Here is a 15,366-nt window from a genome sequence, read left to right on the forward strand (position 1 = left end):
CCGCAACAACGTCCTCTGTCAGGCAAAACAGCATCCTGCCTCCTCCCTCGGACCAATCACCTTCAGTCGTCAGCTGCAACTCCGTCCTCCGTCAGGCGAAACGGTGTCCTGACTCCTCCCTCACACTAATCGCTGTCATCCTTCAGCCACAACTCCCTCATCCGAAAGTCCCTCATCCAAAACGCCGTCATACCTCAGACGATTCTCCCTCAGATGCAATTTCCTGCCGCATAGCATAGCTGATGTGGCACAGTACTGTACAGCAGAGCCGACATTGAATAGCATGTACAGCAGAACCCATATAGCAGAGAGCCGACACTGACTCAGCTCTGCCACACAGCAGGAAGGTTCTATGTCTGAGGGATGACAGAGTTTTGGATGAAAGACTTTAGGATGACGGAGTTTTGGAGGAGACACTTTAGGATGACGGAGTTTTGGATGAGAGACTTTAGGATCACAAAGTCGAGTTGCGGCTGACGCCTGACAGAGATTGGTCCGAGGGAGGAGGCAGGATGCTGACAGAGGTACGACTGGCGATGTCCTAAAATGGACACTGTACATGCATACTCACTAATGACATTCTGGTAAATTCAAATATGGGGGAGGGTTAAATTCAAGGGGGTGTAGATGAGCAATTTTTTGTGCACCTTGTGTGGTGGTAATGTGTACCTGCACCAAATCTATTAAATGTTCGCATCGCATAGCATGTAATAAAAATGGTGTTAGTGCACATTTTTTTTTAAAGTAGTACTGTAGTGGAATATAGCTTATCCACTATCCGAAGCATAGGGGATAAGTTATCGATCGCGGGGGGGGTCTGATCCATGGGATCCCCCCACGATCTGTACGGGGAGATACATGGAGGGGGCGTGTCTGCCGCTGCTTCCTGCTGGGGACGGCACGGTGCTTCCTACGGACTGTCGTGGCCCCGTACAGGAGATCACGGAGGGGCGTCCCAATGGCCGGACCCCCCACAATCTATAACTTCTCCCCTATCCTTCGGATAGGAGATAAGTTATATTCCACTACACTAGTCTTTTAATTAACACGTCAGTAAACCACTTTGTAACGTTTTTCCTCTCTGACTTTTTAATTTATCGCACCAAAATGTCTGACTTTTTGCAAATGCTGCCCACAGCTGGTTTTGTCCTGCCCACAGCTGGAGGTGTAGATTAGTGAAAAAAATTAAAGGCTTTGCGACAAATTGTGTGACAAGTTGTACTTTTCTTTAGGACTTGACATTAAATTGCAAAAAGAAGTTGCAAATGTTTATCTTTTCACTTTCTGATAAAATAGAAATATATATCTGTTAACTAAATAGACAGTGACATATTTCCCCTGATTCTTATAGAAAAGTATCCCAGCTCACTTCCTCTATGTCCAACGCGCCCGGACTGGAATGAATAGCTGAAGAAAGTAGAATGTCCAGCGCGAATAGATCCAACAGAGCAATTTATTGAAGAGTAAAACCTCAGTACATGGACAACATGGACACAGGGGACGCATTTCGTCCCACTTAATGGGCCTTAGTCATACCTATGACTAAGACCCATTAGGTGGGCCGAAACGCGTCACCTGTGTCCATGTTGTCCATATACTGAGGTTTTACTCTTCAATAAATTGCTCCGTTGGATCTATTCGCGCTGGACATTCTACCTTCTTCACCTGATGATTATGTCAAGGATGCCTTAAGGTGAGGCCTTAAACTGTGAATGACTACCGCTGTGCTATTTTTCTGAGTGTCGACATAAGCAAATTCACACCAGACAATGTTGGTGTAAATCCCCTTCTCAGCACTGCCTCCCAAGGAGTTCTGATCTTTATTAGAAAATCATATATGTTTTTACAATTGACAAAAAATGGAGGGTAAAACTATCGCATCAAATCATCGTTTTTTATGCTGATTGGTCATTTGAGCATAGCGTAGCATAGGTCACTTATGTTGCAACTTCTCTAGAGATTTTTTCATCCTTCCACAAAAGCCCAATGTTTAGACTTCAACTCCTAACTTCTTGTATCTTCAGTCTCCATCCCAAGGTTCTCATCTTAAGTACAGGCAAAGAGCAAGCTGAAATGTTTTGAATTAAGGAAAACAAAGTTCTTCTGCAATATTTTAGCAATAGCATATAACATTTAACAAAGGCATATGAGTATAGATATAGCGGTCAATATAACAGAGTATTATAGACCCAAGACTTATAAGAATCTGGATATGATTATGGGTTAAATGGGCACTGTCAGATCCCCATACCTGCTGGGACACTAACTAGTCTTGCAGCATCATCAGGCTTGTCCATAAGTCATGGACAAGAGATGAGTAATGGACTAGGCTGCCTGAGCAGACACACCAATCACCTCCCACCACCAAAAGGGAGGGACACGCCCCCTTCACCTGAGAGAATACCTAACACTGGTAGCTAATAAAATTAGGTATTTCGTAATACATATAGGATCATGGGATCTAACAGGCACGCTTTAAAGGGGTACTCCACTGGAAAACATTTTTTTTTTTTTTAAATCAACTGGTGTCAGAAAGTTAACCAGATTTGTAAATTACTTCTATTGAAAATCTTAATCCATCCAGTACTTATCAGCTGCTGTTATGATCCACAGGAAGTTCTTTTCTTTCAGAATTTCTCTTCTGTCTGACTACAGTAGTCTCTACTGACACCTCTTTCCATTTTAGGAACTGTCCAGAGCAGGATAGGTTTTCTATGGCATTTACTCCTGCTCCGGACAGTTCCTAAAATGGACAGAGGTGTCAGCAGAGAGCACTGTGATCAGATAGAAAGGAAATTCAAAAAGAAAAGCACTTCCTGTGGATCATAACAGCAGCTGATAAGTACTGGAAGGATTACGTTTTTATAGAAGTAATTTACAAATCTGTTAAACTTTCTGGCACCAATTGATTTATAATTTTTTTTTCCAGTGGAGTACCCCTTTATATATCATGGTTATTTTACACTTTTATTATTTGTGTGAGGACTTTTATTTAAATGACATTCTGACGGGGCTTGTCACCGTCCCAATGCTGGATCTAGAAGTGAACCAAGGAGACCAGGTGTCGAGAAACGTCTCATGAGTAAAATTGTGCCAGCTGTTTCAATAACTGTCTCTTAAAAGGCGTGGGGGTCACAAGCAAGGACCCCAGCCATAGTGAGTAAAAAAGTGAGAAACTAGAGCCTAGTACAAGGGATGAGGCGTGTGCCATGTGTGATAGGGAATGTTTTGGGAATCTTATAAATGTGTGGTCTACTAGTGATAGAGTAGAAAGTTCTAGGTCTATGTAAGGGGGCTGTGTGGAAGTGGTTGAGTGAACAAAGGAAATAATAATAAACTGCAAGGTGTGGGAGGGCCAAACCCCCCTTCACCTTCCTCAAGGTTATTTGCTTGTAGGAGACACGTAGGGGTTTCTTTGCCCACAAGGTAAGGAAATGTTTTGCAATAAAAGAGGTATACACTGATGGAGGTAAAGTAATTTAAGAAGGATAGCAAGTTCTGCCAGGAGTACAGGATAGCAAGTTCTGCCAGGAGTACAGATATTCTAAATTCCCTACTGGGATTATCTCTACAACAAGTGGTTGAGGAGCCAACGCGGAAGGAGGCCATTTTGGATTTGGTATTCACAAATGGGGATTTGGTATATGATGTTATTGTTGGCAAAAGCTTGGGATCTAGTGATCACCAATCAGTGTGGTTTAATATAAGAACAGTGAAGGAGTCACACCACACAAAAACAAAAGTTTTAGATTTTAGAAAAACAGACTTTTCAAAAATGAGATTACTCATAAATGAGTCCCTATCAGACTGGAACAAGAGACTGGCAGAAAGAGGCCAAGCAAGTTATAAGAACTTCTAAAGCACAGGCAGAAGAAAAACTAGCTCAGTCTATGAAAAAAGGGGATAAGACATTCTTCAGATATATAAATGAAAAAAGGAAATCAAAACAAGGAATAACTAAATTAAAAACAAAGGAAGGAAGGTATGTAGAAGAGAATAAAGGGCTAGCCGACTGCCTTAATGAATACTTCTGTTCAGTTTTACAGAAGAAAAAGAAGGAAAAGGACCTCCATTACAGAGAAAAACTAAGGAATCATTTGATGCATGTGTCTTTACAGAGGAAGAGGTTCTATGTTTGCTTTCTAAAGTGAAGACAAATAAATCACAGGGGCCTGATGGGATACACCCAAAATTATTAAAAGAGTTTAGTAGTGAGCTAGCAAAACCGTTAGCAGATTTATTTAACCAATCAATGGTAACAGGAGCCGTCCCGGAAGATTGGAAATTAGCAAATGTTGTGCCCATTCACAAGAAAGGTAGTAAGGAGGAATCAAGCAACTATAGGCCAGTAAGTCTGACATCAATAGTGGGGAGATTAATTGAAACCCTACTATAGTATAGGATTGTGGAACATCTAAAATCCCATGGATTGCAAGATGAAAAACAACATGGGTTTACTTCAGGGAGATCATGTCAAACAAATCTTATTGATTTTTTTGACTGGGTGACTAAAATAATAGATGGCGGAGGGGCAGTAGACATCGCATATCTAGATTTTAGTAAGGCTTTTGACACTGTCCCACATAGAAGACTTATCAATAAACTACAGTCATTGAGCTTGGACTCCAATATTGTTGAGTGGATTAGGCAGTGGCTGAGTAACAGACAACAGAGGGTTGTAGTCAATGGAGAATATTCGGAGCAAGGTCTTGTCACCAGTGGGATACCTCAGGGATCTGTACTGGGACCAATATTGTTTAATATCTTCATTAGCGATATTACAGAAGGTCTCGATGGTAAGGTATGTCTTTTTGCTGATGACACAAAGATATGTAACAGGGTTGATGTTCCTGGAGGGATCTGCCAAATGCAAAAGGATTTAGGCAAACTAGAAGAATGGTCAGAACTCTGGCAACTGAAATTTAATGTGTGCAAGATAATGCACCTGAGGCGTAAAAACCCTCGGGCAGAATATAGATTATTTGAGACAGTCCTGACCTCAGTATCTGAGGAGAGGGATTTAGGAGTAATTATTTCAGAAGACTTAAAGGTAGGAAGACAATGTAATAGAGCAGCAGGAAACACTAGAAGAATGCTTGGATGTATAGGGAGAGGTATAAGCAGTAGAAAGAGAGAAGTGCTCATGCCGCTGTACAGAACACTGGTGAGGCCTCAATTGGAGTATTGTGCGCAGTACTGGTGGCCGTATCTCCAAAAGGATATAGATACTCTAGAGAGAGTTCAAAGAAGAGCTACTAAACTAGTACATGGATTGCAGGATAAAACTTACCAGGAAAGGTTAAAGGACCTTAACATGTATAGCTTGGAAGAAAGAAGAGACAGAGGAGATATGATAGAGACTTTTAAATACATAAAGGGAATCAACAATATTTAAAAGAAGAAAAACTACCACAAGAGGACATAGTTTTAAATTAGAGGGGCAAAGGTTTCTGCAGTAATATCAGGAAGTATTACTTTACTGAGAGAGTAGTGGATGCATGGAATAGCCTTCCTGCAGAAGTGGTCGCTGCAAATACAGTGAAAGAGTTTAAACATGCATGGGATAAGTATAAGGCTATCCTTTATATAAGATAGGGCCAGGGACTATTCATAGTATTCAGATTATTGGGCAGACTAGATGGGCCAAATGGTTCTTATCTGCCGACACATTCTATGTTTCTATGTTAAGGACTTAGAGTTTGAGATAATTCTTCTAGTCAATCCTGGACATAAACGAGAGTTTCAATGAAGACAGCTTGAAGCAAAGTAAGTAAGTTTGTCTTAACTAGGGATTGACCGATATCGGTTTTTTTAGGGCCGATACCGATAATCTGTGGAGGTTAGGGCCGATAGCCGATAACTTATACCGATATTCGGGTATAAGTTATCGGCGGGCGCTTTAAATCAATGCACTGCAGTGGCTTTTGCGGTGCCATAGGCCGCCGCCACCCGCTTCTCTCCCCCTGCCTGTCCGGGGGTCCTGAGACCTCTCACCACCACCGCTCCCCCCGCCGCGCCGCACCGTGCCGCACCGTGCCGCACCGCGCCTAGGGGTGCCTCCAGCTGTTGCAAAACTACTACTCCTAGCATGCCCGGACAGCCGATGGAGGACAGCTGGAGGGCCTACTGTAGGTATAGTATATTATACAGATCCCTGTCCATCCCAGAACCCTGACTCCCCTTCCCAGTTGCTGCATGGACCGTCCGGGGTGGGTGGTCCGGGCCATCCATCCTTCCTGTAGTGTCCGGCGACATTCCGGGTGGAGGGTGAACCGGTCCGGGCTGTCCTTCTTCTCCGGGGGTCCTCTTCTCCACTCCGGGCAGACTCCGGCCTAGTAATGCTGCATAGACACCGCTGCGCAGCGACGCACCTGACGCCACGGCGTAGCGGCGTCTATGCAGCGTACTATGCCGGAGCCTGCCTGGAGTGGAGAAGAGGACCCCCGGAGAAGGACAGCCCGGACCGGTTCACCCTCCACCCGGAATTCCGCCGGACACTACAGGAAGGATGGATGGCCCGGACCACCCCCATTACGGGTAAGTTTAAATTTTTTTATTGACCCGGAGGGTGGGGGAGGGGCCCGACCGGTATAGCAGTATGGGCAAAAATCCATACCATGGGAGAAAAAAAAAAAAACGGTATCCGGTTCATACCGGTATACCGCCCAGCACTACGGTGGGGGGTGTGGTGGGGCGGTCGCGGGGCGGGGCGGGAGGCGGGGCATTATCGGCTTATCGGCAAGGTAATTGCCGATACCGATAATGCCCAAAATCGTGATTATCGGCCGATAATATCGGCCATACTGATAATCGGTCGATCCCTAGTCTTAACCCAATAAGGCCCTTGTCCCCTGTTACTTAACCTCTTCAGGACGTGGGGCGTATGCATACGCCCTGCATCCCGAGTCCTTAAGGACGTAGGGTGTATGCATACGCCCGTGGGAATTCGGGTCCCCGCCGCTTGCCGGTTGGGGATCGGACCGGGATGCCTGCTGGAATCATTCAGCATGCATCCCGGCACATCGCCGAGGGGGGTCCTGAGACCCCCCATGTCGGTGATCGCAGAAAATCGCATGTCAATTCAGACATGCGATTTTCTGCTAATCCGGGCTGATCGGGTCTCTGGTGACCCGATCACCCGGAAAATAGGGATGATCGGAGCTGTCAGTGACAGCCCTGATCATCCTGAGGGATAGGAGCGAGGTCGCAGTGCTGCGATCTCCTATCCCCTGCCATTAGTCAGAACTGAATTCTGACCAATGGCAGCGCAGGACAGTGAGTTGCCATGGAAACCCCCCTGTTCTGCCCACCCCTGGATGTTGGGCAGAACTGGGGGAGAAGATGGGGGCCGGTACCTGGTGGAGAAGATGCGCGGGGACCTCCGATAGGCGCTGGAGACTGCGGAGATCACGGCGCAGGTAAGGAAATGACGGTGTGGCGGTGATCTTTACTGCTGCCCTTCTAGTGGGTGCCAAACTACAACTCCCAGCATGCCCAGACAGCCAAAGGCTGTCTGAGCATGCTGGGAGTTGTAGTTTTGCAACATCTGGAGGGTCACAGTTTGTAGACCACTGTTACAGAGGTGCCCAAACGGTAGCCCTCCAGATGTTGCCAAACTACAACTCTCAGCATGACTAGACTGTCCAGGCATGCTGGGAGTTGTAGTTCTGTAACATCTGTCCCTTCAGATTTTGCAATTTTCATGACATTTTTAAAAATTGCTGCTCTAATTTGAAGCCCTCTAATTTTTTCAAAAAGTAAAAATATGTCCATTTTATGATGCCAACATAAAGTAGACATATTGTATTTGTGAATAAAAATTAAATTTATTTGGAGTATCCATTTTCAAAATTTTCATGACATTTTGGGATTTTTCACCAAAAAAAGAGCAGGTAGTATGCACCTTAATAAATGCACCATGTACCTCTATTGAACTGTATTTTCCATGCACATGAGCAGGTAGTGTCGCCCCTTTTTGGCTAGTCTCCCCCAGTTGGTTTGCCTTTCCCCTGTTCCTATGTTTTTAATGTAACTAATAAAAGTGATCAAGTTTTAATTTTATCTAAATGACTCAGTTTTCTTTGGTGTTTTGTTCACCAAAAAAAGATGCAAGTAACGTTGAAAATTTACCACCAAAATAAAGTAGAATATGTCACGAAAAAACTATCTCAGAATCAGAATATTCGGTAAAAGCGTTTTAGAGTTATTAATGAGTAAAGTGATGGTGGTCAGAATTGTGAAAAAGGGCTCAGTCCTTAAGGTGATAAAGGGCTGCGTCCTTAAGGGGTTAAGAACGCAAGGTGTACCTGTATGCCCCGACACCTTAAGTGGCTTTGAAACGAGCGCAGGAGCTTCAGAGCAGTGAGTGTCGGCTACCATCAGTAGCCACGCACTCACTGCTTATGCCAGGCAGCGGCCGTTGCCGTTGCCTGGCATTTAACCCTTTAAACGCAGTGATCAATGCTGATCACAGCATCTAAAGTAAAAATGAAACTTGCTGGTAGCTCAGAGGAGCTCATAGAACCCCCGCAACTTGACTAAAATGGCGGAGGAGGGTCCCCTTACCTGCCTCTGGATGCCAATCGCTGATTCTCTAATGTACCCTGGGCTTAGGCATAGCATTATACAGTAAACGCTATCTAATGATTCCATATAAAAGTCCCCTATGGGGTCTTTAAAAAATAAAAAAATAAAAAGTCTTTAAAATTATATAAAACCACCTCCACTAATAAAAAATAAAATGACCCTTATTTTTCCCATTTTACAAAAAGAAAAGAACATATTTGGTATTGCCTTGTGTGTAAATCTCCAAACTATTAAAATATAATGTTTATGATCCTGCAAAGTAAACAACGTAAATGTAAAAAAATACCAAACACCAAAAATACAGAAAAATACACAACATATTTTAAAAAAATTTATAAAACTTGATCAAAAAGTCCCATCAAAACAAAATGGTACCGATAAAAACTACATAACACATCACAAAAAATGAGCCCTCATACATCCCTGTATACAGAAAAAAAAAGTTATAGAGGTCAGAAAAGGACAATTTTATGCATACTAATTTTGTTAAGAAAAGTTAGCTTTTTTTTTTTTTTTTTAGTAGTACAATAATAAAAAAAAACTATATAAATTGGGTATCGTTTTAATCGCATTGACTTACAGCATAGAGATAATGTATCATTGTTACCATAAAGTGCAAAATTGCAGTTTTCTTATAAATTTCCACCCACAAATAATACTTTTTTGGTTTTGACGTAGATTTTATGTTATACTGAAAGGTGTCATTACAAAGTACAAATGGTCACGGAACAAACAAGCCCTCATATGGGTCTGTAGGTGGAAAATTTTAAGTTATGGATTTTCAAAGGAAAAAGAGGAAAAAAACAAATGCAAAAATTCTGATTTCCTGAGTCCTTAACCCCTTAAGGACTGAGGGTTTTTCGGTTTTTGCACTTTCGTTTTTTCCTCCTTACCTTTTAAAAATCATAACCCTTTCAATTTTGCACCTAAATATCCATATTATGGCTTATTTTTTGCGCCACCAATTCTACTTTGCAGTGACATCAGTCATTTTACCAAAAAATCTAAACGGGAAAAAAAATCATTGTGCGATAAATTTGAAGAAAAAAAGGCCATTTTGGAACTTTTGGGGGCTTCCGTTTCTATGCAGTACATTTTTCAGCAAAAATGACACCTTATCATTATTCTGTAGGTCCATACGATTAAATGATTTTGTCGTACTTCTGGAAAAAAATCATAACTACATGCACGGAAATTTATACGTTTAAAATTTTCATCTTCTGACCCCTATAACTTTTTTATTTTTCCGCGTATGGGGCGGTATGAGGGCTCATTTTCTACGCCGTTATCTGCCATTTTTAGCGGTACCATTTTTGTATTGATTGGACTTTTTGATCACTTTTAATTCATTTATTCATTATATAAAAAGCCACCAAAAATATGTTATTTTGGACTTTGGAATTTTTTTGCACGTACGCCATTGACCGTGCGGTTTAATTAATTATATATTTTTATAGTTCGGACATTTACGCACGCGGCGATACCACATATGTTTATATTTATTTTTATTTACATGGTGTTTTTTTTTTTATGGGAAAAGGGGGGTGATTTGAACTTTTATTATGAAAGGGTTAAATCACATTTATTAACTTTTTTTTACACTTTTTTTTGCAGTGTTATAGCTCGCATAGGGACCTATAACACTGCACACACTGATTGCCAGCACTGTTCACTGCAAAGTCATAGCTTTGGCAGAGAGAGTGGTCTTAGGGTCAGTTTAGGGCTCACTTTCCCTGTCCCGCTGGTCGGTCCCTGACAGCTGACTAGCTGCCCATAGCAACCAATAAAATAGCTTTTTTTCATTTTTAAAAGGCCTCTGAAAAATAAAGGAAGTGATCTTATTGGTTCTATGGGAAACTGGTCAACTTTTAGTAAGCATCCTATGATATGTTTTGGGAGGTAAAGAAAAGTCAGTGCGGTGATATGATTTATGGGGGTTGGAATAGAAGGTATAATCCTTCTGGGTTAAACAACTTAAGAACCTTCTGCAATCTCCTTAAAATCCACCATACAGATGTGCAATAGAGAAAGGATTGAGTATTAGAATCTTTAGAAAGAGAAACTTTCCCTCTGGGTCAACTTGCTGACCGATTGGGACCGGTTTAGTGATTCCAATGGCTACTCCCCAACCGCTTTATTCAGGTGTGGGCTATGGAACCACTGAGAATAAATGGATGTGGGCATTTTAGGTACATCCTGTAAAAATAAATAAGAAGCATTATACTTTTTATACTTTTTCATCTGCGTCCACTTTTGGGAACATTGAGACGTTTAGTGATGTGATGGTGAGACTAGCCATGACAAAGTACAAAAGAACAGTAAGCTAAATAAAGGGGTAGAGGCCTTAAGAAATGACTACCAACCCAGTTACCTAGTGTCATTGGTAAAGCTAGAGAGATAGGAAAGGGCGAGGGAAGAAGGGAAGGGAGAGAGAAGACACATGACAATTAAAACTTATCAAAAAACACATGAATTCTCTGCAAGAGAGAAAAAAGACTCTAAGGTCTAAATGAAAATATAATGACATGGTAATTTTGTATATTCAGGGTTAAACATAATTCACTATATAAATACAACATGGTCTCTTTGTAATAAATATCACCAACCCCAAAGGAGAGATAAAGAGTTGATACATAGTCTATCCAAAAATAGTCTTGTTGCATTAACCAATAAGAAGAGATGCTATACATATATTGTCTGTCCTTAGATGTTTTTGTCTAAACTGCCAACTCTGCTGTATTGTAAATGGAAACACATCATCCCATTGGTTGACAGTCTATTGTGAACATATATAAAAGACATAAGCACAGTCAGGAGGGCGGGGGCTGCTACAATGGAGTAGAATGAGCTGTGTGCTGTGTGTCTTTCTTTGTATGAATGTGAAGCTCACAGGCGGACGAAGGGCCTGATGGGGTACATGGGGAGTACCATGACAACAACAAGCAATGGACAATCTGGCAGCCCAAGGCCAGGATAAGCTACACATAGAAAAGGGGGCATGCCCTTTAACACCTCTGACATAATATATTACTACGGAATATATCCAAAACAGAAGCCATATAACTGCTAATTAAGGAAAAATAGTGTGTGTGTGAGTGTGTGTGGGGGGGGCGGGTTTCGGGGGGGGGGGGGGGGGAGAGAGGAGAGTCAATGATGAGGAAGATTGGGCTTAGCAGTCGAGATGGTGACAATGGGGGAGATTTATCAAAACCTATGTAGAGGAAAAGTTTACCAGTTTCCCATAGCAACTAATCAGATCGCTTCTTTCATATTTCAGAGGCCTTTCTCAAAATGAAAGAAGCAATCTGATTGGTGAACTTTCTCTACACAGGTTTCGATAAATCTCCCCCAATGTCTCTACCTCAGTTTCTTGCAATGCAAGAAAAATAACTACCCCCACTAATCAGAAATGCAGACCAGACATCTCAAAGATCCAGTGGAGTATCAGTCAGACGGAGGCTTGTGCTTTAGAGACTTGAGTTTATGACATACAGACAAACCATCTGGTATTAGTAAATATTCAATGCCCATCTTCTCCCAAGCTGAGGCCAGGTCTTTGGTGTTCTGTTAACAATTTGTTCCCCTTGTTTAGAGATGCTCAAACCGAAGAAAAAAAGCCAGCAAAATGGTATGGAATGAGTACTTAAAGGGGTTATCCACCATAAGGTGATTTTAGTACCTACCTGCCAGACAGTAATGGACATGCTTAGGAAGGATCTGTTCTTGTCTTGGGGCTAAATGGCTATGTTGTGAGTCCGCCATAACCATGTGGCTAGCTTTTTATTGAACTGGTATTTCCTGTTTGAGTTTTCTTCTTTTGCTTACAAGTCCCATAATTCCATTTTCCTCCCTCCCACACATCAGCCACCCCACCCATTGAAACATAAATGAGCTGCATCCATTCAAAAGACCTGTGGTTTTCAATCAGGGTGCCTACAGCTGTTGCATTAGTTGCAGATTGATCTCTCTCCCACCAAGCGATCACTCCACCCATTGAAGCAGACAGGCTCCCTGTCATCAGCTGACTAGTGAGTCAGGTCTCGGCCGCATTGCAACCTGGGAAAAATCTGAGACAACAGTCATTTTTTATGCTGTTAAAAATAAATATTGGGGTGAAAATCACATAAGAATTGTGAGAAAACAGGTACAGACACTATATTAGGAACTACACTAACTTTACAGCTCCTGTGGCATAGTCAAATAAAAAAAAATCCTGGAATACCCCTTTAATGTCTCTAGTAGTGGTTACAAAATGCTGCATTTGGTCAGGGTAGTCTGGGAGATCTCCTGAAAAACTTGGTAGGTATGTCCTTCAATGGCAAGGATTGAAATATTGGCAAAGGATATCAGGCCACAGAACACATCACAAGGAGGCTCCCCTTAGTCTTCTTTTTCTCTTTGAATACATTAAATCTGGATGGTCTTGCCTTTGTCTTTGCCGTGCAAAGAGGAGAAAATGTCCATGAAAGTTGAAGGAATACCGTATATACTCGAGTATAAGCCGAGTTTTTCAGCACGATTTTTCGTGCTGAAAACACCCCCCTCGGCTTATACTCGAGTGAACTCTCCACCCGCAGTGGTCTTCAACCTGCGGACCTCCAGAGGTTTCAAAACTACAACTCCCACCAAGCCCGGGCAGCCATCGGCTGTCCGGGCTTGCTGGGAGTTGTAGTTTTGAAACCTCCTGAGGTCCGCAGGTTGAAGACCACTGCGGCCTTCGACATCATCCAGCCCCCTCTCACCCCCCTTTAGTTCTGTACAGTACTCACCTCCGCTCGGCGCTGGTCCGGTGCTGCAGGGCTGTCCGGAGAGGAGGTGGTCCGGTGGGATAGTGATTCCGGGCTGCTATCTTCACCGGGGAGGCCTCTTCTAAGCGCTTCGGGCCCGGCCTCAGAATAGTCACGTTGCCTTGACAACGACGCAGAGGTGCGTTCATTGCCAACGTACTTCTGCGTCATTGTCAAGGCAACGCCTCTATTCCGGGCCGGAAGCACGGAGAAGAGGCGCCCCCGGTGAAGATAGCAGCCCGGAACCACTATCCCACCGGACCACCTCCTCTCCGGAAGACCCTGCAGGACCGGACCAGCGCCGAGCGGAGGTGAGTACTGTACAGAACTAAAGGGGGTGAGAGGGGGCTGGATGATGTCGAAGGCCGCAGTGGTGTTCAACCTGCGGACCTCCGGAGGTTTCAAAACTACAACTCCCAGCAAGCCCGGACAGCCGATGGCTGCCCGGGCTTGCTGGGAGTTGTAGTTTTGAAACCTCTGGAGGTCCGCAGGTTGAAGACCACTGAGGGCAGATGATGAGAAGAGGATGATGAAGGGGGGGGGGTGTGGGATGATGACAAGAGGATGATGAAGGGGGGGGATGATGACAAGGGGATGATGAAGGGGGGATGTGTGGGATGATGACAAGGGGATGATGACAGGTGATGATGATGAGGGTCTGGATGATGACAGGCGGTGATGATGATGAGGATGTTAATGACGGGTCTGGATGATGACGGGGGTCTGGATGATGACAGGGGGGGATGATGTATTTCCCACCCTAGGCTTATACTCGAGTCAATGACTTTTTCTGGGATTTTGGGTTGAAATTACGGGTCTCGGCTTATACTCGGGTCGGCTTATACTCGAGTATATACGGTATGTCCCAGTACTGTGATGTGCTGTTTCACATATACACAAAAGGTGGCAGCAGAGTATCACTGCACAGTGTACATAGGCGCACAGGGGGGGCATTCATCATTGTAGGTGTAAGTTAAGCATTTTTCTACACCTTTTTTTTGTGCCCTGGTAATGTGTAGGAGCACCAAATTTATTAAATGGCTGCAGGGCATTTGATATATTTTGTGCAGGTCACATTTTCAGGAAATTTACACTTCATATACATCAAAAGGCTAGGGCTGGTGTAGTTTAGAGACTTTTCGGTGCTCTTGTGCCTTTTTTTGCGTTTTTTCACGAAAAGGCCCAGTTCATGAAACCCATCCATATCATGTGTATTGACAAAATGAGTGAATTACAACTCAAAATCAGCAAAAATGTGTAAACCAAAAGACGCAAAAAAAAAAAAAAAAAGACGCATTTGTGCCAAAATAGTGCCAAATATAGATGGAAAAAAAGACAATGATAAATGCCGGCCACAGAGAACAGCTCAGTGATATGGCAGTGTCAAAGGTGCTAATATATAGTTGCCCAGAACAGTGAAATAGGTGGCCCTAGTCAAATGAACAAAGGAACAGTCACTTTAAGGGCCAACGTCGCCAGGTGTGGCAAAGCTCAGGACAGGGAGTAGGTGGGTTATGGTGCCCACAACAAACTTTCTGAACTTTTAGCTTCTCACTCTTGGCAGGATGGATGCAGGAAGCACGGTAGGTGTTGACCGAGAGCGGTGGCGGGTGTGTTGTGCCGATCGGTGTTCTAGACCAGGAGGGAGGCAGCATGTAACACGCGTTGCAGCTGCAAGACTGTAAAGGGAGGTAAAGACTGTTGGGCTGCAGGAGAGGCAAAGAGAAACGTCCACCGAAAGAATGAACATGTTTATTCATTCAGCAGAATCTGCCCAGAGCAGTGCAGTCAGTGGGTCGGCACTTAAAGAGTAACTCATTAAAATAAATTTTTGCTATTGCACTCCTTATGGTAAAATATTTCTAATATACTTTGTTTCAAAAATTTAAGTTTTCTATGTTTTATTTGTGCTTAAAAAAGCTCAAGAGCACATTAGGACCGAGGTCCAAACACAAAAAGTGCAGCGTGGAGTGCTAAGGGGGGGGGGGTCATA

The sequence above is a fragment of the Hyla sarda genome, chromosome 3 (assembly GCF_029499605.1).
Source record: "Hyla sarda isolate aHylSar1 chromosome 3, aHylSar1.hap1, whole genome shotgun sequence".
NCBI classification, from domain to species: domain Eukaryota; kingdom Metazoa; phylum Chordata; class Amphibia; order Anura; family Hylidae; genus Hyla; species Hyla sarda.